Source organism: Sander vitreus, chromosome 15, assembly GCF_031162955.1.
Source record: "Sander vitreus isolate 19-12246 chromosome 15, sanVit1, whole genome shotgun sequence".
Taxonomy (NCBI): Eukaryota; Metazoa; Chordata; class Actinopteri; order Perciformes; family Percidae; genus Sander; species Sander vitreus.
Window position 1 is genome coordinate 19387213 of NC_135869.1, and position 24112 is coordinate 19411324.

The 24112-nt window shown below is 40.0% G+C and overlaps 1 protein-coding gene across 1 annotated transcript in view; it reads right to left on the bottom strand.

The window, feature by feature from the left end:
- prkcab (protein kinase C, alpha, b) overlaps positions 1 to 24112 on the bottom strand; it is a 102937-nt gene that overhangs the window by 48178 nt on the left and 30647 nt on the right. The window lies entirely within an intron of this gene.

A 24112-nucleotide genomic window follows, 5' to 3' on the forward strand; every position in this document is an offset into this window, starting at 1 on the left:
CTTGCCTGCAAATTTGAGGGTGTGGGTTTAGTATAACATCAGTAGGCTTTTAGCTGTATGTGGATGACTTCAACAAATTGACCCAAGGAAACAAACATCGAACACATGGGAAAACATTGCTGAGAACATAAAGCCCTTCGAAAGATCTCTTTAATGTGCCATATTAAGAGGATATTGAGCTGGGGAACTATGACAAACTATGACTACTTATGACAAATATGCTATATACATTAGATTTAGTATTTAGTTCATACTTTTTTTGGTGTATTTGTTTTCTGATTTTAACGCTATAAAGACCGTTGCTGTGCTTGCATCACTCCCTTACCCCTCCTACCAGTGAATCCCTATGTCCACTTCGCAGTGCGAATGCAATTGGAAAAAACGGTTTTGGGGGAGAGTAGTTAGTAGATCTGTTTAGAAGTGGACTTTTCCTATAACTACGTTCCTGTAACTACTTGGTTGGAAAGCGGCTAAAGAACCCTGGGAGAATGGATACGCTCCCCAAAGAAACTTTGGGAGAGAAAGTTAGCCTAGCTTGCTAGCTTCCACTTTTTGAGTGGGATACCAAACGTGACAGGACGATGGGTCCTACCAAATGTTGAATGTTGTAAAGAGACATTAAATTGTTAACAGTTCATAACCAATGCTATGTGAGCTTAAAAAAAAGAGGGGGGGCATTATTAGGCTACACAGGGCTATTACGCATCCAGCTAGCAGCCCACCACATCTCCTAGCAATGCTTGCCCGCAAATGTTCCCTACTGCCATGGGAAACCCTCAGAGGCTAGCTACAATAATATTAAATGCCCAAAACAAATTGTCCCAAAATGTAAACATGTGCATAATAGTAATTTCATTATAATTTATATTTCCTTACAAATAAAGTGAGGAGAATTAAAATTTCAGTTAAAGGTGTGTGCGTCATCTAAATATGCGAACGGATCATCTGGTGTCCTCTGTCCTTCTGCTACATGCCTCTGTGTGTGATGTTATGTGTCCTAAACTCTCTGACATTCAGTGTGTGTGTTTGTGTGTGTGTGTGCGTGCGTGGATTATGTCAGATGCCCTGTAGCTGGCAGAGAGACCACTTTGGCCCCTGATGCTTTTGTCCAGCGTCCAAACAGCAGATGATTACCAATGTGCCACTTGATTGTGTGTGTGTGGATGAAAACGTGTGACCGCACTATTTACGTCTCTGCAATTACATAAGCAACGCAGCTGCTCTTCGTCTGTGTTTTTTTGTGCTGAATATGCAGCTTTCCTCCTGCCACCGGCCTTGTTTACAAATTCACTTCCTCCGTCCAACTGAAGGGCCTGACAGTATTTGTTGACTGAAAGCTTTCAGATCATTGAAGGGTTATGCAGCAAAAGGATGAGCCCAAAAGATCAACAGCTGGCCTGTCAGTGGGCTGGTAATCCACAAGTTGTCAGTGATATGGGAACATCCTCGTATGGCTTATCCATACGTACTACACTCTTATGATTAGACTGAGGGACATATCACTGATGATATGAGATGTGTGGGTCTTAGATAAGGTCGACCTCTGACCTGTGGCTGTGCAATTCACTAGAATTAAACATATAAGCTTTAACTGCACTTTTAATCCTCCTGCAAAGTGTGTCTGTTACATGTGACCGCTCATAATCAGTTATACTATAAGTGCATACTTGTAAGGAAAACCAAAGTGAAGTAATTAGTGGCCTATTGTAAATTCTTCTGGTGAAGCTCAATGTGAAGACATTATTAGTTAACGATAATGATTGTCTGTCATTTGGATGCTACGTTTTCCTGAGCGCTCTAAATCAAAGTAATTAATATGATGATTATTTATTATTTGCCTATAAGAAATAAGGACTACACATTTGAGGTCCTGCAGCTTTCTCACAAACACAATCACTGCACAAAATAAGTTGTGTGCCACAAAATGACTTTCACTCCACAAATTCACTATAGAAATGATCAGTGTTAGAAGAAAACTTTCAGACCTTTTCCTTAAGTAAAATACCACGAGTAAAAGTCCTGCATTCAAATTTCTACTATTTGTGGGCATTTTTCACTAGCTTCTGATGTTTTATAGACCAAAAAGTGAATTGATTAATTGAGAAAATAATTGTCAGATTTATCAATAATGATAAATGATAAATGATGATGTGTGTTTTTCACAGATAAATTTACAGTGGCACAAATATGTAATTTCCTCAAGAGAACACCTGTTTCTAAGCTGTACTTACTTTAACTAAACATCAGTTCTTGCAATGACATTACAAATCATAATCACAATATAGCCTGCAGTATGAGAATATTATCAATTTGCCATTATAATGCAGCTCTGCTCTGCCCTTTTATCTCCAACAGCTTAATGTTTATTATAATGGTCTAAAATCCAGTATAGATCTTCCCATTAACGATATGCACTCACAGTCTCGTTTGGCTGCACAACCCTCCAATGCGATGCATGAGGGGATAACCTGTGGTGACATTTAGATGATAGAAAATGACGAGGGCATAAGAATGTAGTATAGAAATACTTATCCTTACACATGACACATAATCCACCCACTCGTGAGACAAACGTCCAATTACACAGCCCCTGTGTGAATGCATGAATATTTCACACATCAGTTTTAATATGCTGTGGCTGAAATGATCGATAATTTGATAAGGCGCCTGCGCTGACTTGATTGTGTTCAAGACATTTAGAGAATATTAGAGGTCTGGGGGTTTTGGGCTGATCTATTCTTGTCAGGCTGGGCGTCTCAAGCAGGGCTGACTAATGATCCGACGGGCTCGGCCACGGCATGAGGGATCAGTGACAGCTTAATGAGGCCACAGGGCTTCTGTGCTTACAGAGATAGAGGCAGGAGGGCGATGTGAGGGATGTGAGAGGAACAGGGAAGGAAAATGAGCAGAAAAGAAAGAAACCACATGAGAGGAAAGGGTGTAAGAAATGAGAGCTATGAACTGAGGGAAAAAAGGCAAAGCAAAGGACAAAAAAAAGAGAGCTAAATTAGACAGTAGGGAGTGTGTGTGTGTGTGTGTGTGTGTGTGTGTGTGTGTGTGTGTGTGTGTGTGTGTGCTTGTGGAGCATCCCTAACTGCTCGGTGTGATCAAAAAGTGAGTGAGAATGAGTCACTCCCAGTAACGGTTAGGAGGGGAGGTCCCTCCTGTTGCTGCTGCTGGAGATTGGAGCACGACTAGCTGCGACATAGGCCTGCATCTATGGAGCTAAATCAGGGCCAAATGTTTTGTTAATTTGAAAAAAAAAATATATAGTTGAAAAACTAAAGCTTGAAATTGAAAATTTAAGTTTTGGTCTAAAACTTGAAAAATAAAACCATGTATTCAAACTAAAAATAAGTGTACCAATTTTTTTTCAGTTTCAGATCTGTTTTTCAGTTTCAGATCAGTTTTTTTCAGTTTCAGACTTTTGGCCCTGATTTTGCATAGAGGGCGTGGCTTCAACTCAGAGGGGTGTGGAATTATGAGTGACAGCCTAACAAAGAAGGCAGAAGACTCTCCTCAGTCATGTTGCCTTCAGGAAATTGTGTTACTGCGAGAACTATGACTGAATGCTTTCTATCCACCATATACATGTGATTTTTACTAAACAAACTGATGCCAGTAACAAAGTTCCATTTAAAAAACTGTTTTGGACAACACGTGGTACCAATTACACTATAAGAGCAATAAACTGTGCCAGATTGTGCAGTTCAGCAGGAACAATGACTTCTCCCACTTCCACGTATGACTTTGAATGTATGCACCACAGTATTCACTTGGCAGTCAGCATGGCGTCCGCTCCGCCAAGGCAACCATGGTGCCAGCGCACAGGTAAGACATGTGAAAGATATTAGCATTTTTGAATAGATACTTTGGGACATTATCCCAGCAGTGGCATTTTTTTGTCATTAACCCATAAAGGGAAAATAGGTGGACAGCTGGACAAAGCTGGAAATGAAGCATCGCAGCCACTGTCGAGTTACGGTCATTCTGACAAACAGAGGTTAACAAAGACACTACACGTTAAAGTCAAAAAACTTGAGCTGGACACTGAAATTAGTGTAAAAACACCAGCTAGTGTGAAGCTAACATTAGTTAATACTAACTTTAGTGCTAGCGATGCTTCATTTCCAGCTTTGTCCAGACCTATTTTCCCTTTATGGGTTAATGACAAAAAAATGCCATTGCGGGGATAATGTCCCAAAGTATCTATTCAAAAATGCTAATATCTTTCACATGTCTTACCTGTGCGCTGGCACCAGGGTTGCCTTGGCGGAGCGGACGCCATGCTGACTGCTGAGTCAATACTGTGAAATAACCCCTCTGAGTCGAAGCCACGCCCCCTACGCAAAATCAGGGTCAGAATCAGGGTCAGAATCAGAAAAACAGATCTGAAACTGAAAAAAAAAATTTGAAGCCGTAAAAAAAACAAGTTTTGAATCTGAAAACATGAAATGTGGAACTGAAAATAAATATAAAAGTGAAAAATGAAAATTAATAATTTATTCAAAATAATTCCAGAATTTAATCTAAATTTCATTCAAACTTATTTTTAGTTTGAATACATGGTTTTATTTTTCAAGTTTCAGACCAAAACTTAAATTTTCAAGTTTCAGACCAAAACTTAAATTTTCAATTTCAAGCTTTAGTTTTTCAACTATATATATTTTTTTCAAATTAACAAAACATTTGGCCCTGATTTAGCTCCATATGCATCAGCACGTTCACACCGGACAGAACAAGGAGGAAAAATGATTGACAGAGAGGGAAAATGAATAAATCTATTTTAAATTTCTAATTGAAAATAAATAAATGAAAACAAAATCACACTGTGTTTATGTTTTCCCAGACAATGTATCTTAACAGTTTTGGTGATCCTCTGACTTTTCCTCTAGCGCCACCATGAGGTTGACATTTGTGTGTTTGAGTAAATATCTATGAAATACTGTAACTACTGGATAGATTGGGAGGAACTTTAGCACAGGCATCGATGTCCCCATCATGTAGCATCATCATCAGGTTAAATTTTGTCCAAATGTCCAATACTTTGATTTATGACCAAATACCTGCAAAACATACAACATTCCCATCAGCCTCAGCTGTACTTTGTGTTTAAGGCTAATAAGCCAATGTTAACATGCTGATGAGGTTGAAGATGGTAAACATGAAAAACATTATACAGCAGACTACCATCAGCATAATAGCATTAAAGCTCAAAGCACCGCTGTTACTATTTACAGTCTCACAGAGCTGCTAGCATAGCTGTGAAGCCTTTTCTAAGAAAGATAAAGAGAAGCCTACCTCAGTATAATAAAAGTGGTATGTGCTGCATGGCAAAAAATAAAAGCAACAAAGAGTTTCATTGAATGGATTATTAGACCAAAGCAAATTTCAAGTCTCTGCAATCTCTCAGTCTGAACTGTATATAAATGAATCCTAACCAGTGGCTGTCTGAACTAAGTTGATATTTCTCTCAAAGGAAGAACTCTAAATTAATTAGGAGACCGAAAGAGAAAGAGAGATGTGCCTGAACATGGTTCATCTTCTTGAAGAATTTGTTCTCACGTTTTGTCGATGCCATAGAGTCCCTAATTTCTGTCAAGGAAATAAAAAAGAGCACAGTAGGACAGCACAGGTCATGTAAATGCGGTCGTCTCAGTTTTTTCTTTCTCTAAAATGGTGCAAGTCAGTAATTTTGCATTTGGCAGCTGTGCTGAGACTATAAAGTGGGACGCAGATTGTGGCTGTTCTCAGGGGAGACAGTCTTGAGTCATATGAGAGGACCTTAAGCGCACACACACACACACACACACACACACACACACACACACACACACACACACACACACACACACACACACACACAAATACCTAAAGCCACCCAGGGGACTCAGCCATAGGCCTTGAGACATTTGTTTTCTCAAATAGAGCATTATGTAAGTGCTTGATGAGCCAGGCAGTAAGGACAGGAGGGAGGAGGGGTAAGGAAGGAAGACAGGAGAGGAGGAAAGACCTGTGAGGTGACATCCCCAGTGGAGCAGCACTAACTGGCTTTGTTAGAGAGACAGAGGCAGACAGAGACCTCAGCATGGCATCTCACCCCTGGCGCCTCATGGAGAAAATTTGTTGCCCTTTTTTGGCTGTAGATTTAGCTGAATAACTTTGCTTTTCTATTTGTTGATGATACAGTGAGACTATCCTCACAGGAAACATTGCAAAAGCATTGGTCATTCGTTCACCTGTGCTTACATTTGCTAGGCAAAGATTTTTTTGGGGCTGTAAGAATTACGATCTTTTATCTCTATTGAGCAAAGGCAGAAGTACTGTGAAGTGGGTATAGCACAGGAAAATGCCTGGGTTGGAGGTTAAGATGGGCAATACATTGCATCCTCTTTCCTACCAACAGTCAATATTGGTTACGTTTGACCATGATGACCATGTTTTCTTTCCGAACCTTAAAACAGCTCTTACCAACATTTAAAAATGAGCATATCAAATTACAGCCAATTACATGCAGTAAACATATCAAATGACCACATGTAATGTGAACTGTGATTATTTTGACCGTATTGCATGTTCCTCATCAGCAGATTGAGTGTGCGTGGTTGCTATGGAACTGTAGATGTTCAAAATTCTTATTAAGTTAAAAGCTGCACAACAAGCATGTAAGTGGACCTTGAGTTGAGATTCAAGAGAGAGTCAAGACTTAAATGTCAACTTTTCAGTCAACATGCATGATAAGTTCTAAAAGTGTGGATGTTATATGGTCAAAAGCTCCTAAACAAGGGAGTAAGTGGACGTTGAGTTGAAATGTTTTGACTTATTGGATGCAGCATGAAACAGGTTTTATCTTGAGGGTCGTCAAACCTCCAACTTATGCCAAGGCCGATGAGGTGGCGGGGCGTTTTGAAAAGGCTGGACAGGATCCTGGATACATGCAAAAAGTGGTGTGTTTATTACAAAACAACAAATCAAACTCAGACAAAAGGGCACAAAACTGAAACCCTGGCTATACAACAAAAAATGCAAAATAACTAACAGATAAACCTGCAACCTCACAGCAAGCTGCCCAGTCCTTTCTATTTGCTCCTTCTTCTGAAGGCCCTTTTAACCTCTCAGCCTCACCAAATTGGACCCTACCAACCCTAACCCCCTAAAAGAGCAAACTTAACACTCTGTATCAGAAAATACCATTACATTTAGATAGAACAGTTATTGCTGTCATTACTATTTATAAATATTTGTGCACCCAGAACAAAAGGCACCCAAAATATTATAAAAATGTCATTCACTGCAGACAACCTGGTCTCACGCCAGTTCGTGAAATGGTCAAGTTATTTTGATTTATTGATTTGTGTACAGGTCACGATTTTCTCGTTTATTTCGTGTACAGGTCACGATTTTCGAATGTTACCATTTCACGAACTGCCATGACATTGGGCTGCTCTGGGGGACGCCACAACGGGGAAATGAAACGCCACACGCCGGCGACAACAACGGAACGGACCGCCACACGCAGGACGCGATCCCCGGGCGCAGGGACACGATCCACGGTCTCTGTGGCACGCAACAACGGGGACATGAAACGGCACACGCCAGCCACAACAACAGGACGTTTGAGGTAAGGAAAAGAATAACGCGGAATAGAACCGCAACACGCGGGACGTGATCACCGGTCTCCGGGGTGAAAGTCCTGTATTGTTTGACCCATCCACCACCCCGACCACCCTCCCTGCGGAGATTTTCTGCTTTTCATACTACTCCCTACCATTGTCATGCTGTGATCACGAAATATGCTTCCCATTTAAATACATTAAATTAAAATTTGTGATCACCACACGAAAAAAAACTACATAATCGTGTCCTGTTCACGAATCAATAGATTCAATAACGTAACCATTTCACGAACTGCCATGAGACTGGGCTGCTGCAGAACTACCTTACCTATTGTTCTACACTTTAGGAGTGCCCAGCCCCTTCCTGCTGAAAGGACCTAATCAGGCACACCTGTATGTACTCTCCTTGATTAAGCGGGTGAACAGCTGATCTACCACCACCTAGGGGTGCACCGATCCAATATTAAGACCGGATATCGGCCCCGATATTGACAAAATAGCTGGATCGGGGATTAACAGATCCACGGGCGGATCCAGTTTATTTTTGTTGCACCACATCTTACGTCATTCGTCAGCAGCACGCGTGTCACATGCTGGAAGAGTATTCATTATATTGTTTCTACTGCTACATTTTATTTATTTAAATTTATTTTAAGAAGTTTGATTACATTTTATTTTCGATTTGAATGCACAATTGTTTTTTTAAATAACAAATAAATAAGAATTCAATACATTACACGTTATTTTGTCTTAGTTAGAAAAGTAATGTTTAGTTAGTTAAGTCTGGTGCCTTTAGTCTCTTCCACATGGTGGAAGTAAGGTATACAGTTTATTATTAATTCAACAACGGTATCGGATCGGTATCGGATATCGACAGATACACAAAGCCCAGGCATCAGTATCGGTATCGGGACTAAAAAAGTTGGATCGGTGCATCCCTACCACCACCCACATCACAGGCAGAACCATAGCAAAAAATACTATGAACCCATAAACCCACTAAACACGCCTATGTCAAATGATAAAGTATGAAATAAACAATCAACAAACAATTAAACTGTAACATTACACTGACATTAAGGATTAAGCAGACACACGACATTGTTAATTTTGGGAACAGAGGCTAGTGAAAAGGGAGAAAGACTTCTTTTCACAAGGGTAAACTGTGGTATTTGATTTCAAAATGAGTTGGTTAATTGGCTAGTGTTAGTTGTAAATATTGCATGTAAACAAGCTTCACATATGTGTTTAAACACATACAGAGAAAGAAGAAGAAACCCATCTGCTGTCTATCTAGTATCTTTGCAGTTTGAGCCAAATGTCACATGCTGTAAGACCTTCCTGCACCTATTTAGTAGTAGAAGCAAGTGTGGGCATGCTGCGAAGGGTCAAGGTGAATGATGCATCAACGAGCAAAAGCCTTATTACAGTAAACAAGTCAACAGGTTGTGACTCACTTTCACAGGAGCAGAAGCTGCTACGTGACACCTCTTTGCCATTTTTGAATATCAACACTCACAAGGGGAAAGGGGGATGTTTTTTCTGGACTGAAATGGAGCAAACCTGCTACATGTCTTCCTCCCTCCCCTCCCCTCCCTCCCCTTCTCTCCTGTGGTCCCTCCCTGGAGGTGACATTAATCACGAGCTGCCTCCGCCTCCAGTCTGAGGAATAGGTCAGCTCCCTGGCTGCCGTCTGCCCACAAACATGCACTGTTTACCAGCCTGTCTGCGGTTACACACACATACACAAGTGCAGGGGTAGGTGCAGAGTCTCTCACACACACACACACACACACACACACACGGTACACTGTACTGTAGGTCTATAAATTATTCATAAAACTCTCATCTGATCAATTCAATTGCATTACTTGATTACCTTGAAGTGCTAAATAACACTATTTTGATCTCTTATTGTAAATCTAGTTATGAGATCACCAGCAAGCAACATGTTGTAGTTGTTTTTCGTCTTCTCTTTTAATTGCATACAACAATATCACTTCTGAAAAGTGTCTGAACAACTGTCAAAAAAGCCATTTGGCAGCATGTGTGACACTGTGATAGTTACTATGCTCATATAAGGCTGCAACTAACAATTATTTTCATTATCAATTGATCTGTGTTTTCGATAGATCAGTTAATCATTTGGTCTGTTACGTGCCACAAATTTGTAAAAAATGCCTCTCAGAATTTCCTAGAACTCAAGTTGACATTGTCTTGTTTCGTCTGACCAACAAAATGCAAATCCAGTTTATATAACATATATATGACAAACAAAAGGAGCAAATCCCAATTTTTTTTAATTGACCAATCAATCAATTAATTGTTAAATTGACACTTGCAATAACTGATTTTCATAGTCACTTGTGGGAAACAGCTGCAAACACATTCACATAAAATGACCGTATTATGTGACAAATAAAACTGATTGATATAAAGTTGATATGGTGAACTTGTTAGAAATCGGTTTTCTTATTCATCACAGATACGGAGCTACATTGTCATTATTTGGACATGTGTTTCTGGCCATCTGCCAAATGTTAGTCATTTTACTGTACTGTAGCTCTATTTTTGGTCTCCACTAACTCCTGAGGGAAATATCTAGCTCTTTAGTGGTTAAATGCTCCATGATGTTTACTAGCTAGTTGCTAACTGTGTCTACTGTTTGGTGTGGCTGGGCAGGTAGCGTACAGTGACGTAATTGGAGGTTTTTTGCTGAAAACAACCCTGATGAGAGCAGTGAGAGTCAACCAAAACAACAAAGTCGTAGGGCAGAAAAACAAAACAATAAGCTTAAAGCCGCTAAAATTGAAACTGCGGAGTTCGGTGATAATTCTCCGCAGGTTCATCACTATGAGCAACTCTTTTAACATCAAAGTATTAATATTAATTAATATCAAAGTATTAATCAAGATACATATCAAGTATTAATATAAAAATATTGATACGTGATAAGTTTAACTTATATCAGATTTTCTTTCTTGTGCTGGACAGACAGAATATATATATATATATATATATATGTGTGTGTGTGTGTGTGTGTGTGTGTGTGTGTGTGTGTGTGTGTGTGTCTATTATTGAGAACTGCTTTTATGACAGAAAAGCAAGTCCGGGTCCCTGGTCAGTCTTTGCTGTTGCATATTATGTGACGACCATGAAAGCAACCTGCTTTAGTTGCAGGAAAGAAGTGATGAACTTGAATAAAATGTTTCAAATGAGGGAAAAGGGAAGGAAAAGAAAGAAGGAGGGAGAAATGATGTAAAGATTACATCATTTCAGAATTACAGATAGTTGACCTATTCATTCGAGCCTTGGTGCAGCACAGTCTGTTTTCATTATCAGTAAATCAAACCTAAATCCAAATTTAATCTCATTTATTAGTGAGTCAGGCAACAAAATGAACCCTGATATCAATTTGGGATTTGTTAAATGCCAACGAGAAACAGCCACTGCAGTGGCATTCAAGTAAGAATTGAACACATGATAATACTGAATCCACCTTCGTTATCCATAATCTCCATGCACTTAGAGGCATTGTTATGTACATTAATCGTTGACGACAAACCCCAATTTGAGCTTTATAAAATTACACTCAGCAGTGATGTGTTGTTTACACACAGTCATTAAGTCCTTTAATCAGGTTAGGCTCTGTGGTGCACTTCCTCACACTTCCCAACGGGCCACTCCGAGTCTTTCACCTGCTGAGAGTGCAAGTTGTATGACTATTCATCTTCTGCACTTCACCTCTGTGGGGAGCAGGAACTTGCATCATCATTAGTCTGTCTGCAATAAACAACCCTTCATTCATTCAGCAATCACATCGAGAGTTGAGTGCCTGTGTGTGCATGATTAAAGACAGCATCTCAGACGACAAAAGATTCTGTTGATCTGAGTTGGATAAAAATCGCGCAATTCAATACCTTTCATTCAGGTAAGTGGACTCGTTTATCTGGCGGAAGGAGCGCAGACTGGCTAGGTTCCCGGGCGTATAAATTATTGATTAACAATGTAAACGCTCCAATTGGTACCAGCCATTTACAAAGTTTCAAAAAAGCGCAATCCAAAGAAACAAGCTCAAACAAAGGAAGAAAGGAAGTTCAATTTAAAAGAGATCAAACTAGGTTAGTGTGAGGAGCACAGTGAGTCACAATAACACAGCGTGTCGGCCCAGGAGACGTAAACACGTCAGGGAGGCTAAACTCCTCGAGAGTCCACGTCTCTGAGCAGCTCCTCTCTTCAGTAACACTGCAGTCACACACACACACTGGTTCAGATTGACGTTTCTGGGGCAGCTTTCTGTTGTGAAAGTGAATGTACCTGACAGAGATCCACCTCAAAACACAAACAAGATTCTGACTAAACTTGAAAGGACTTGAAAAGAAATGTAACAAAGTGTTCACAATTATTGATAATGTACAGTAGTTTTGTCTTTACTGTATTTATTTGAAAGCCAGCATTCTTTTTGTACTAAATATATTCTAATAGAGCTGAACGATGAACCAGAAATGTATCCATCCATTTTGCAAATGTCCAGTACCAGGTCATGGTGAAAGCAGGTAGCCCTCCACAGCTACCTCTTCCAGTTGCTCCAGGGGGATCCTGAGGCATCACATGATCTTTTGGTCATACTGCCCAGTTTCACACACTAGGAATGTTCTAAACTATTTTTTTGTTAAATATACTGACTATAGTGAATCTTACTCCTCTATTGAAATGTCTCAGTTTTAGTGTCAGAATACTATTAAACACAAATGATTGAAGCTATGAATACATGTCCGGCAACAATAAAGTCTCTTCGCTATCTGATTCTGCACCAGAGAAGAAGAGAAGAAAGAGAGGACCAAATAATACTCCTAAAAAAGCAAGGAGACAGGAGCACACACCAAACGGTGCAGCAGGAGGTGAACACACATGCAGGACTTGGAGGACACACCAACACTGGCAACAACGGTGCAACTTAAACATCTCCCCTTTTCTCGTCCATTTTCCCTGCAGGCAGAAAGCCCTCTAGCTCTCAGGCTTCCTTCCTTGCTCTACTCTGGGTCCATGCGAGGAGAATGTTCCCCGCTTCTATTCTCCCATTTTCCCATCTCTGCTTGACCTCCATGTGTTAATTTTTACATCACATTACCTCCTCAAATGTTCCTTCTCCTCTGACCACCCATCCTCATTATCTACTCCTCTTCCTACTTTTTGTGCTTCTTTTAAAGACCAGGACCTCAGGAGCTCAGGTGCGGCAGCTCTCTGTTCTTTTCCCTCAGAAGAAGATTCACTAAATTCCTCCTAATTTAATAAAGCTTTGATAGGAGCTCAGCGCCCACACTCTTATTCCCATACTGCTTCTGGCTTGATGCCTCAATTTCTCTTTGCCAAGTCTTCACCATCGTTATCGTTGTCTTTACCCACCCTTACATTTCTACCTTTTTCTGCAAGCCTTTTCTTTTGTAGACAGACTTCCTCAGAATATGTCAGTACATTTCACCACACTTTGACTGCCCCTTATTAAAAGGAGAAAATTAATTCTCATCCACACATGATCTACTCCCATTAATAACATGTCACAGGAAAGTTGGACATAATTGACACGCTGGGGATCTTGATAAACAAGGTGAATGGTTCTATCTGTGCTGAGATAGTATCAATGTTTATCCTTAAGATGATCGGGCCTTAATTACCATCCTTAACAAAGTTATTGGTCACACTAGGTTGGAAAATCTCGACACTGTTTTCCCGAATTAGTTGACTTTACTAGAAATTTGCGTGGAAACCCGTTGCCTTAAACCATTTAAGTTTTTACAAAAGGTGAAACCTAACAGGTCAAGTTGTATTACAGTTTTTCTCAGTTGCTTTGGCACATTTCCTGAAACAAACTTATAATTGTCAAAACTCTAAGTACAATCTTCACACCCCATGGTACATTCAGGACATCACTCTATGTGACCTGCAAAAGGTGATTACTCAATCAAAATAATTAACTCTTGTTTCAAATGTAAATAAATCCATCAATGAATAAATCAAAAGACATCTTGTCAAATGACAGCGTACTCTGAAAGTGTGATAGTTACCCTCTGTAATATTGTCCAGTTGCTAACATTGTATATTTAGGGAGCTAAATAGTATCAATGTCGATTATCGCTGCTTAATATGATCTGTTCACGGCATACTTAAGCTGATTATTACAAACAACTAATGTGATTTAGTAATGAATATGGTTTTTAACAAAACATGAAAGAATAAGTAGTGACCGCTAAAATATTTAAATAGCCTACAACTAAATCTGGGTTTGCAGTGTAAGGCTAATAAGAGGGCCAACTGTGCTGAAGAACTTTCTCCATCAGCTCTTTAACATAAACAAGATTTAAAACCAAGCATCCCGTGTGTAACATACCGGCTGTGTGGGCTGAAATGAGCCTGCGGCTTTAATCATTGCAATGTCCACTGATATTATGTATCTTTTGCTGCGCTCATTATTTTTCACAATTTCTTAACTTTATTAACACTGGAAACGTCCGACTCGACTGAAACTCTCTTGTAAATCTTCTCTATCTTCTTAATTGCTTTGCACTCATTTCCCCCTGTTCCTGCAGGTCTTTGGGGTTTATTTAGGCAAAAGGTTTCTGTCTTTGTCAGTCTGGGAGTGGATTCTAATGAGCTGCACTGTTAATAAGCAAAAGGAAGGTCATCACGCATGCTGGGGAGCAATATACAGTAGATATGAACACACACGCAATGGTCTTACATAATCACACTACAGTACTAAACATGTTTTCTTCAGGAAAGTATACAGAGGAGGGTAGAGGAGACAGTCGGTGTTGTTTTATGCAGTTGAACTGAGGTATGTTGGTACAGGGAAAACAAAGTGCAGCTTTACCATGTAATCAAACTAATCTCAAAGCAAAGTACAAGTACGAGTTCCACTGGCCGACAGACAAATTCCCTGGTACAATTCTATAATTCAGCTGTCAAGCTAAACATTCCCTGTAGAGTTTTGTTTGTTTGAAGACTAACAACGTTTCGGTTTGCATTCAGTGTTCACCAAAAACGCATTGTGTGTATCTCTGAGCTCAGTATGTACATATGTGTCTGCAACATGCTAAAGCTTTGTTAGTACGACGTAGGCAACAGCCATAACAACATGCATAACGTGATTAATTAACAACTTTGATAATTCATGATAGTTGAAGTCTTTTATGAAGCATAAATATATCACTGTAAATGGGATATCTTTAGGTTTTGGATTGTTAATCTCTCTGACAAAACAGACAATTTGTAGACTTTGGGTAATTGATGATGGGCACGCTTTAATAGACGTAACAATTAATTGATTATTTAGAAAAAAAAGTTATCAACAGATTTATCTATAGTGAAAATTATTATTGGTGGAAGTCCTTCAAGGAATTCTAATTAAAGGTGAGTATTGTAGCTGAGTAAAGGCACATTGCTGGTTTATTGGCCCACTGGCTCAAACCTTTTAAAATGTGCCCCACTGTGCTGTAACAGAGGCAGGCATTTGCAGGCGTCAGCAGGTGGCTGCGCTACAGTACCCATGCCCGACTGTGCGTGTTTTTGTAATGGGTGGCCATTTTTCACACGAGTCGAGGAGAAGCGTGCGAGTGAGAGCCGACAGTGTTTCCTTCTCTGTGCGGCGCAGCCTGGGGACAGTCATACAAACAGTGTTTGTCACACTTCAGCATTTAGACGTGCTGCTTTTAGGCAACGTGTGATGTTTTCATTTGCACACCCTATCAATAGCAACAAAAAGAGACCGTCTGACACCAGGTGTATTATATCTCCGTGCACTCACTTAAGCATAGGAAGAGGTGTAAACATGGCAGGGATAACAGTAATAACAATTTACTGTAGGAGATGAGTTTAACATGCTTCCTGTTTAATAAGGTATGTGCAATTTGTCTGAGTATACTCCTTTTTACATGCTGTTCTCAGACAAAACCAGACAGTGTGATGATAAAAAACCTAGCATGCACTCCACTCCACTCGTATTCTCAGATTCCCCATTCCTGTCTTCTGCCTAGAGACAGCAGTCGGAAACCACAGTGTCCCCAACAAGACCTAACATTCATCAACACACTGGCTTATGTAACCAGGCATGGGACCAATAACTGCAGATTGCAATTTGATATCTGTGATTAAATCAGCAGCTTATATAATTACTCATATTTTCCAGCTGTTGAACCATCTGATACTTTCAGGCTAATTGATTTCTGATGATTAAAGTATGTTTTTTTTATGCACTTCATATCTTATGAACATTGCATGAATATTACCGAGTTCACAAAAACTAAAGTACTGTATAGGCTAACCAATACTGTATAACTAAAAATAGCATTTTCCTTTTAATCTAAATCTCTAGATTTTGAACCAGATGGAGCAAATAATCCTGTAAATTTGAATTATTTTTGTGTCTATCTTTCTTCGATCACAGTCATGCTAAGGTAATCATTTTTGAAACGCACCAACGTTTTCGTGAATTTCATTAAATTACAGTTTTTGACCATTTTTGCAACTGCCGCAATAACTACAGTCGCAATTACCTATACTGTCTTTTGGGGTTTAAGAGTAATTTAGAATAAAATATGAATTAATGTTCTGTTAAATATTTAGATATCAGGGGTAATGATGAAGAAATTATGAACAAACATGAACTTTATGAACTTCTGGAAGTTTGGCATGCTCTATAGCAGGTAAGTCTCTAAGTGCATTAGTGTATTAGCTAAACTATCCTTGACACAAAAACAAGACTTAATATTATCACTAATAAGGTGCTAATCCATTGCATTTACATGTATTCATTTGGCGGACATTTTTATCCGAAGCAATGTACAAAATGATGTACAATCTTCATCAAACTTCATTTCGTCGTGAACTGATTTCTTTGCTAAGAGCTTGCCACTGCAGTACAATAAGTTGCTAGAAAACCTAAGCGCCATCCCCACAGTAAACACTGTTTAGAAAGTAAAACTAAATCTGCTCTGAGCCTGACAGTATAAACAGCATCCTCTGACTTTTGAGCAGCAGTCAAACCAATGGTAGTAATGTAAGTTAAAAAAAAATGCTCATTGAGAGCAATCTGTGTGAAATGACCAGAGGCTGTCAGTGTGGGACATCTGCTTAGCCTAAAGTAATGTTGCTTACTACTTAACAGACAGACAGATTGTGATTTGTGACCGAAGAGCAACCTCATGTTCACAGCCCCTCAGTGTAGTGGCCTTACATAATCATAACGTCTGTAATCTAAAGACCAATCTGTTCCTCTGGGATAGTGACAAACAGATGACCTCTCTGATTTACATATTGTACGGAGTTATCATCAAGTTAATTCATCACCCCTGCCTGCTCTTGTGGCTTCACTCTGCAGCGCGTGTTGATGCGCAGAGTGAGGCTTGACTCTAAACTGTAATCAGCTCTCTGTACACTTCTGCATTAACATGTGGAGAGATTTGACATTGCGTAAGCCGCTGGAGCAGACGTGTTAGCTAGCTCTCCCAGCCGTTGCTGGAGGGAGGGTAATGGCTCGAGACTGCATAGCAGGCTTAATGGTGCGAGACGGAGCAGCTGAAATGTATGCTACCAGGCCAGGCTAATTCTAACAGGGCACTTTGCTAACCTGGACTGATATCTGAGCACAGGAACTGAGTTTGAGAGTGAAGTTTTTTAGTCGAGCAAAGACAAATTGTAGATGACCAAATAAGAGAAATAAGAGGACAAATGTCCCCCGAACTGCACTGATGCCCAGTAACTGCATCAGAACAGAGGCTGCAACCTTTGAAGGTATAAAAAAAACAAAGAAGCATTCAGTTGTCATAGCTGCCAACAGCAGCACCCTGAGAAGGAAGGAACAAGGGATTTTCCATGTTTAAGTACACCACCTGTCAATGTGATGCAGAAAGATGCAGCAACTCAAATCTTTTTGATGCTCCGGCTCTCTCTCGCTCACTCTCTCTTTCTACAAAGGTTGACAGAAGGCAGATGACAGGTGTCACTAAGTGTAGCCAGGCAGCTAGTGTTGTTCCTTTTTTTAGTTTTGGGTTGTTGTTTTCTTTGCTTGCCTGGCACAGACACTGAGGACACCTCACTATGCACCTGAGGCACATCTCCTATTCAGGGGAGTGGTGTGTGTGTGTGTGTGTGTGTGTGTGTGTGTGTGTGTGTGTGTGTGTGTGTGTGTGTGTGTGTGTGTGTGTGTGTGTGTGTGTGTCTCTCTCTCTCTCTGTCTGCGTGCATGTGCATTTTTGTCTGCGTCTCTGTGCCTGTCTCTGTGCGTGTGTGTCTCTGTGCCTGTCTCTGTGCATGTGCGTCTCTGTCTGCGTCTCTGTGCCTGTCTCTGTGCCTGTCTCTGTGCGTGTGTCTCTGTCTGTAAAGGACCTAGATGTCTACTTTGTGACAACCGGTACCATGCATCAGGCAAATTTAATATTCAGTGTCCAAGAACTTAGTCAGAATTCTTCACATCTTTTCAGAGTAAATACCACATCTAGAAAACAAACAACCTGTGTCATCATAGGTGTGTAAGGTAAAGCAGTAGCCTAATTATAGGCTACTTTTGCAAAGACGCATATAAATGTTTTTGCTAATCTACAAAGGTTTTGGGTAGGTCTCCACGAATGTCATGCCCTACGGCTACCAAAGGAGATCTTCGATTGGCCGTGTGTCCCCGTATTACAGTGTAGCATTGATAAATAAGTAATTATGTCTCTAATATATGGAGACAAATATTACATTAACCTAAATCAGTGCCTCTCATACAGTATAACCTTCTGAAAAGTTGTATTTATTACAGAATCGCATTATTAGATTATAGAATTCTCCTGCTCAGAGAACGTGTCATTTTCCTTTCAGCACCACGCAGCCATATGCACAGCTGGCTAGTTAAAGTCACTCTCGCGCGCGCTCTCACACACAGACACCCCTATCCTGACACAAACGGACACAGTTAAAGCTCATCCACAAGCACCTTTAATCAGTTTTGGGAGAATGGCTGGGCTCTCCTCCTAATGTCATTTTCTGAACATGGGACAGATGCAGTTTCTCAGACCTGAACTGAGCCTCTGGTAATCTCACTGACAAACTGCAGCTGAATTACAGATGACCTCATTTGGATACGCTGAGAGTTAACTACTGAACTGGAAACAGTTGAGCTGTTTTTTTGCAGGCAGTTTATTTCTAAAGGATGCCTTCCTTTCTCGATGGAAATACAAGTTTGCGAAATGCCCCATGAAGCTGAGTTTTTATGAAGTGAAAAACATCGTAAAATTGTTATCTGACTAACCTTAATATGTTTTTTCGACAATAAGGAAGGATGAAGCATGAAGGATATTTGTAAGACAACCTAATGTTAACAATAGGAGCAAAATATCAATGTACAGTATATTCTTTATTTGTGTGGATTAAATTCAGTATTGTGAGAGGATGATTTCAAATTTCAGAGTGGATTACATTTCAAAGTCATGTTTTAGTAATTGACACCTACTGTAGGGGCTACATAGATTTGTGTATGTGTAAGAAAATGTCTTTTCTAAATAAAAAAGCTTTGTTTTCTTAGCTGAGGGATAAACAATGCAGCTTCTCAATAATCTTCTTTCCAGCAAACCACTGCTCACTTTCCTCTCCCATCTCCTTTTCTCAGTGATGTCCTTGTTTTCACAGGAGCCAGTGGTTAATGATGCCATAGAAGTCAACAGTGTAGGTATCAGCAGAGTGTCAACAGGCCTGTGCGCTGATTACTGCGGTAATGAGGGATAGAGGGTGGAGGGTCGCTGTAGTAGTTTATGTAGATACTTAGTTGATGAGGGGTTTGTACGAGTCACACAGTGTGGTGCTCAGGTAAATTATGTCCAGGCAGAATTAATGGGAAATGGAACTACACACATTAGATTGGGAAGCTGGATGTGTTACTGCCCTTCTGACTGCATACAGTAGCAAACTACCTTAAGAAGATAAGTCACTTTAAGTTTACATACGTCTTTTCGAAATCCACTTTTTACTAGAGCGGAAACAATTAGTCAATTTATCGATAAGTCGACTTACAGAAAATTTATATATTGTTTTAACAATCAATTAAAGCTTTAGTGCATACATTTCTGATATTAATGAACGCCCGTTACATTCAAACCATTGCCAAATGAGTTGCTACAAAGCTAATTAAGACTATCAGCTCCACACAACTCCGTCTGTATTTCTCAGTATGGCTATGTTCAGAAGATTGTGGTGTCCAGCGACTTTCCCGTGCAGAAACTCGAGTGAAGATAATTTCTTCTTCTGAAGAGTCCATCATGTTTTTTTAATCCTCTGTGTCCTCCTTGAGCTACTACCGACTGCGTGAGGGAGGGGTGGGGGCGGTCACCGAAGGCTTGTATCATGTGGACGCGCCGACAGTGTTGTTGTCATTACTTAGAATTCCTCATGGGGGCGGCAGAAACTACGCACTATAGCTTTAAGTAATTGTTCATGCAAAAATGTGTTTTTGAGTTGTTCGTCGACAAAACGGCAACTTTAATATGTCACATTGGTCTTTAAGAAATGGTGACTAAAGAATTGTGATCATTTGTTTTAATTAATCGATTATCATGGGGTTAATAATCTAACCTTTTCCAAAGCTTGTGGGTTGCTGTTTTTTCACTTCACATAGGAGGGGTTGGTTGCTTTGACAGGCGTAGATGGGCTGAATGGTACATGTAAAACTGAAGAGACTTCGATATTGTGCGTTGGGTTAAGTCAGCCTTGGTTCAGATGATTATTTTTGCCAGAACTGAAACATATACAAATATGAAAAAGAAGAAACAAATATCCACAGCACACCAATTTCCAAATCCAATACCAAAATCAACTGGACAGAATATCCAGTAAGGTGAAGACACGTGATAAATCAAACATATGGAGCCGGATGAAAAATGCAAACACATGCAAAAGCTTTGCAGCCGTGTTGTTAATGAACAGGGCAAAAGACAGATGGTTGCAAAGAGGATCTGCCAAGGAGAGTATAACAGCAATAGTATACCCATGTATAGCATAATCTCTCCAGTCACACCGACCAAATCTGTCACTGAAAAAAAGGAATATCACAAAAAAAGGAAAGAAAGAAAAATATTTTAAAAGGGATTGCTGGTCAAATATCTAGCCGTGTTATGCATATGTAATCTTGTTGTGAAACCCATATTGTTTCTCTATGGATGAGTCACTTTCATTCACTGGTTCTAGAGTGATCCTTGACTGATAATACAGCACTATTTACCACCTACGCCTCACAATGTGCTGAATGGAAAACAGAAAGAGAAGAGAGAGAGCACTTTTCACTCAAATGCTAATGCAAACATGTCTCTTCTACGAGTGGATCAAAGCATCTGCCGGACAGATGACGCCATTCACTTAACAAGGCCAACCAAAGGGTCACTCATGTCCCAACGGTGCAAAGGGACAGAGTGTGTGTGTGTGTGTGTGTGTGTGTGTGTGTGTGTGTGTGTGTGTGTGTGTGTGTGTGTGTGTGTGTGTGTGTGTGTGTGTGTGTGTGTGTGTGTGAGTAAGTAAGAGAGAAAATGAAAAATGTTTGTGTGTGTCCGTGTCCGAGCCCCAAGCCAGATTCATGAGAGTCATGACACCACACTGATTCAGAAGCTGAGGGGCAATGATGGAGGAGTGTAGATGGAGTGATGGTGAGAGGGATGGATGGATAGGTGTTGGTGAGTTATGTCATTCGCTGATTGAATCAACAGATTCAACTAGAGGGGCAATTGGAGAGTGCCTACCTCTGCCAAGGTATGCCCTATCTCACCATGTAAATACAGTGTTCATTTTCCCAGCAGAGAACTCATTTTCAGATTATTCTGACACCACATGAATGCAGCACAAATGCCTCGCAGTGTATCTGCCCCGTGACTCAGATCTGCTCCAAAATTGAATGGGTTCTATCTTTGCTCATGCTACACCCTTCCACTAAGTTTCAGTAGTTTTTCTGTAATCCTGCTAAATAGCAAACAAACAAGATTAAAGGAAAAGAAGTGCTTAGTTTGTGTATGAGTGAGTCCCGTATCATCATTTGGAATTCAAAGAGGTCCATCCCCAAAGGGCCCTCTATTCACTCTGTGCCAAAGCCAGTCGGTAGATAATGGGCACAAAAACAGGCAGACCAAAATGCACAATGGCCACTTAAATGCAGGTCAGGTGTGTGTGTGTGTGTGTGTGTGTGTGTGTGTGTGTGTGTGTGTGTGTGTGTGTGTGTGTGCGTGCATGTGTGCGTGGTGTGTGTGTGTGTGTGTGTGTGTGTGTGTGTGTGTGTGTGTGAGAGAGAGAGAGATAAAAGAGAGGAAGACAGACAGAAACAGAAACAGGCAGGAAGATAGAGCTGAGGAGATGCATGGTTGAATAACAAGAAGGTAGCTCAGGAGTGAAAATGAACCTCCAATGTGTCTTGGAGGGTGAGAGACAAGACTAATGCGTCTTAAAAAAGAAAGTAAGATGAAGAGAAGCCGTTACAGAGCGACTGCTTTGACAGAAGTTGATTAAACACAAGGTGAAAAGCAAACGTGCACTCTTGGTTGCCTCGGATGCACAGCTTCACTGAACTGCATCGGCTTTCCTTTTAAAAACACTCAAATGAATTCTGATATTATTTAATGAGGAGAAGCTGAAAATCGCAGCGCGGAGGTGCTGAACAAACAGAGTATTGTCATTGTGAATAACATTTTAACATGAGAGGATATTGGGGTGGGTGTGCGTCTTAATTGGATTAGCAAAGGGAACATTCATTAGCAGGTCTTTCAGTCTGGTGAAGCTAAAGCGCGAAAACACCAACGTCTAATTGTGAGTTTGTGTTTGCAGTCGTACGGTAGAGATGAAAAAAGTACCGCTGAGCAGACCGTATGGGGGCCAGTGGTGGAGGAAGTATTCAGTAGCGATACTACATTATAAAAAATACTCTTATAAGTAAAAGTCCTGCATTCAAAGGTTTACTTAAGTAGTAGTACAGAAGTGTAAGCATCAAAATATACTTCAAGTACCAAAAGTAAAACTACTCAATTAGCAGAATGGCTCATTTCAGAATAATATATATATATATATATACTGTATATATATTATACTCCTGGAGTGATTAATTATGTAATATGTAAATTACTTTAATGTTTTATCGGTAAAGGTGGAGCTAATTTTAATTAGCTTTACATACTGCTAGGTAGCTTTCCCTACATTAGTATATTGCCATTTCAGAGATGGGGACTCGAGTCGCACTTAAGTCGCACAAACAGCTGACCTTAGACTTGACTTGGACTCGAGCTTCGAGACTCGTCAACAACCTGTTTTCATGCAATTATTGCTTATTAAATCTAAATTCATTCATGTATTTCTATTTTCTTTGATTGGCGCATATACGTTGGGGAAACGTATGACGAGCTGCATGTCCCCTGCCCTTTGTCATAAAGTGCAACGTAACGAATGCGCTATGCGTATGTGCGCGCACTCACATAAATGCATTGACGATGGCGACACCAAATCCTCCCGGAGTTGTGCCTTTTGTCATTAGTTTTGCTTTCAATAACTTTGTAAACAGTGGCAGTAAGCGAACAGCTACATGCAAAGTGTGTGGCACCAAGATAAATGATGCTGGATCAACAACGTCGGACTTCATCAGGCATCTCAAAACGCACCCAGATAGGTCAGTCACTGCTAATGTGAAAGAGACGTTAAATTTAGCATATATCGTCACAGGTAACAAGCTAACCATCGAAAAATGTTGTGCTAATGCTGGGAACAGGCAAATTGTATCTTTAGGACTTAAGACAGACTTAGGTTAATATTTCACCAGGTTGTTGTTAAATAGCAACACAGAAAGTATCAGTTCTCACATGTTTGTACCATGGTTGGTGTATTGACTTTCAATACAGATGTTTCCCTCAAACTTTGAACACTGAAAAATGTAATGCATGATGAGGTTGGGCTTTACAGCCAGTTAGTAACACAGACAAACATGTATTCTGTGGTGCAGATACCAAAATGTTGAAAAATACAGTTATGAAATTGAAACAGAGTTCTTAATTTGTGTTTCTTCAGATTGCATTGCAGTAGACCCCATAAAGTTATCCTACAACTGATTTTGATACTGTACTGTATGGATGGTAGCTATAGGACATTCATAAGATTTAACAATACAGTGTTAGGGACAGATCAGATGGCCAGAGACTTGAGACTTGACTTGGACTCGTGGCAAAAGACTTGAGACTTGACTTGGACTTGAGCTCAAAGACTTGAGACTCAACTTGGACTTCCAAAAAATGACTTGTGAACATCTCTGCGCCATTTATTAATTAACTTACAGTATATTTTGTATGAATAATCTAAATCTGCAAAGTAACTAGTGACTAAAGCTGTCAAATAAATGTAATTGAGTATAAAGTAACATCAAATGTAAACCTCAAAATTGTACATAAGTACAGTACTTGAGTAAATGTACTTAGTTACGTTCCACCTCTGAAAGGGGCTTATCATCT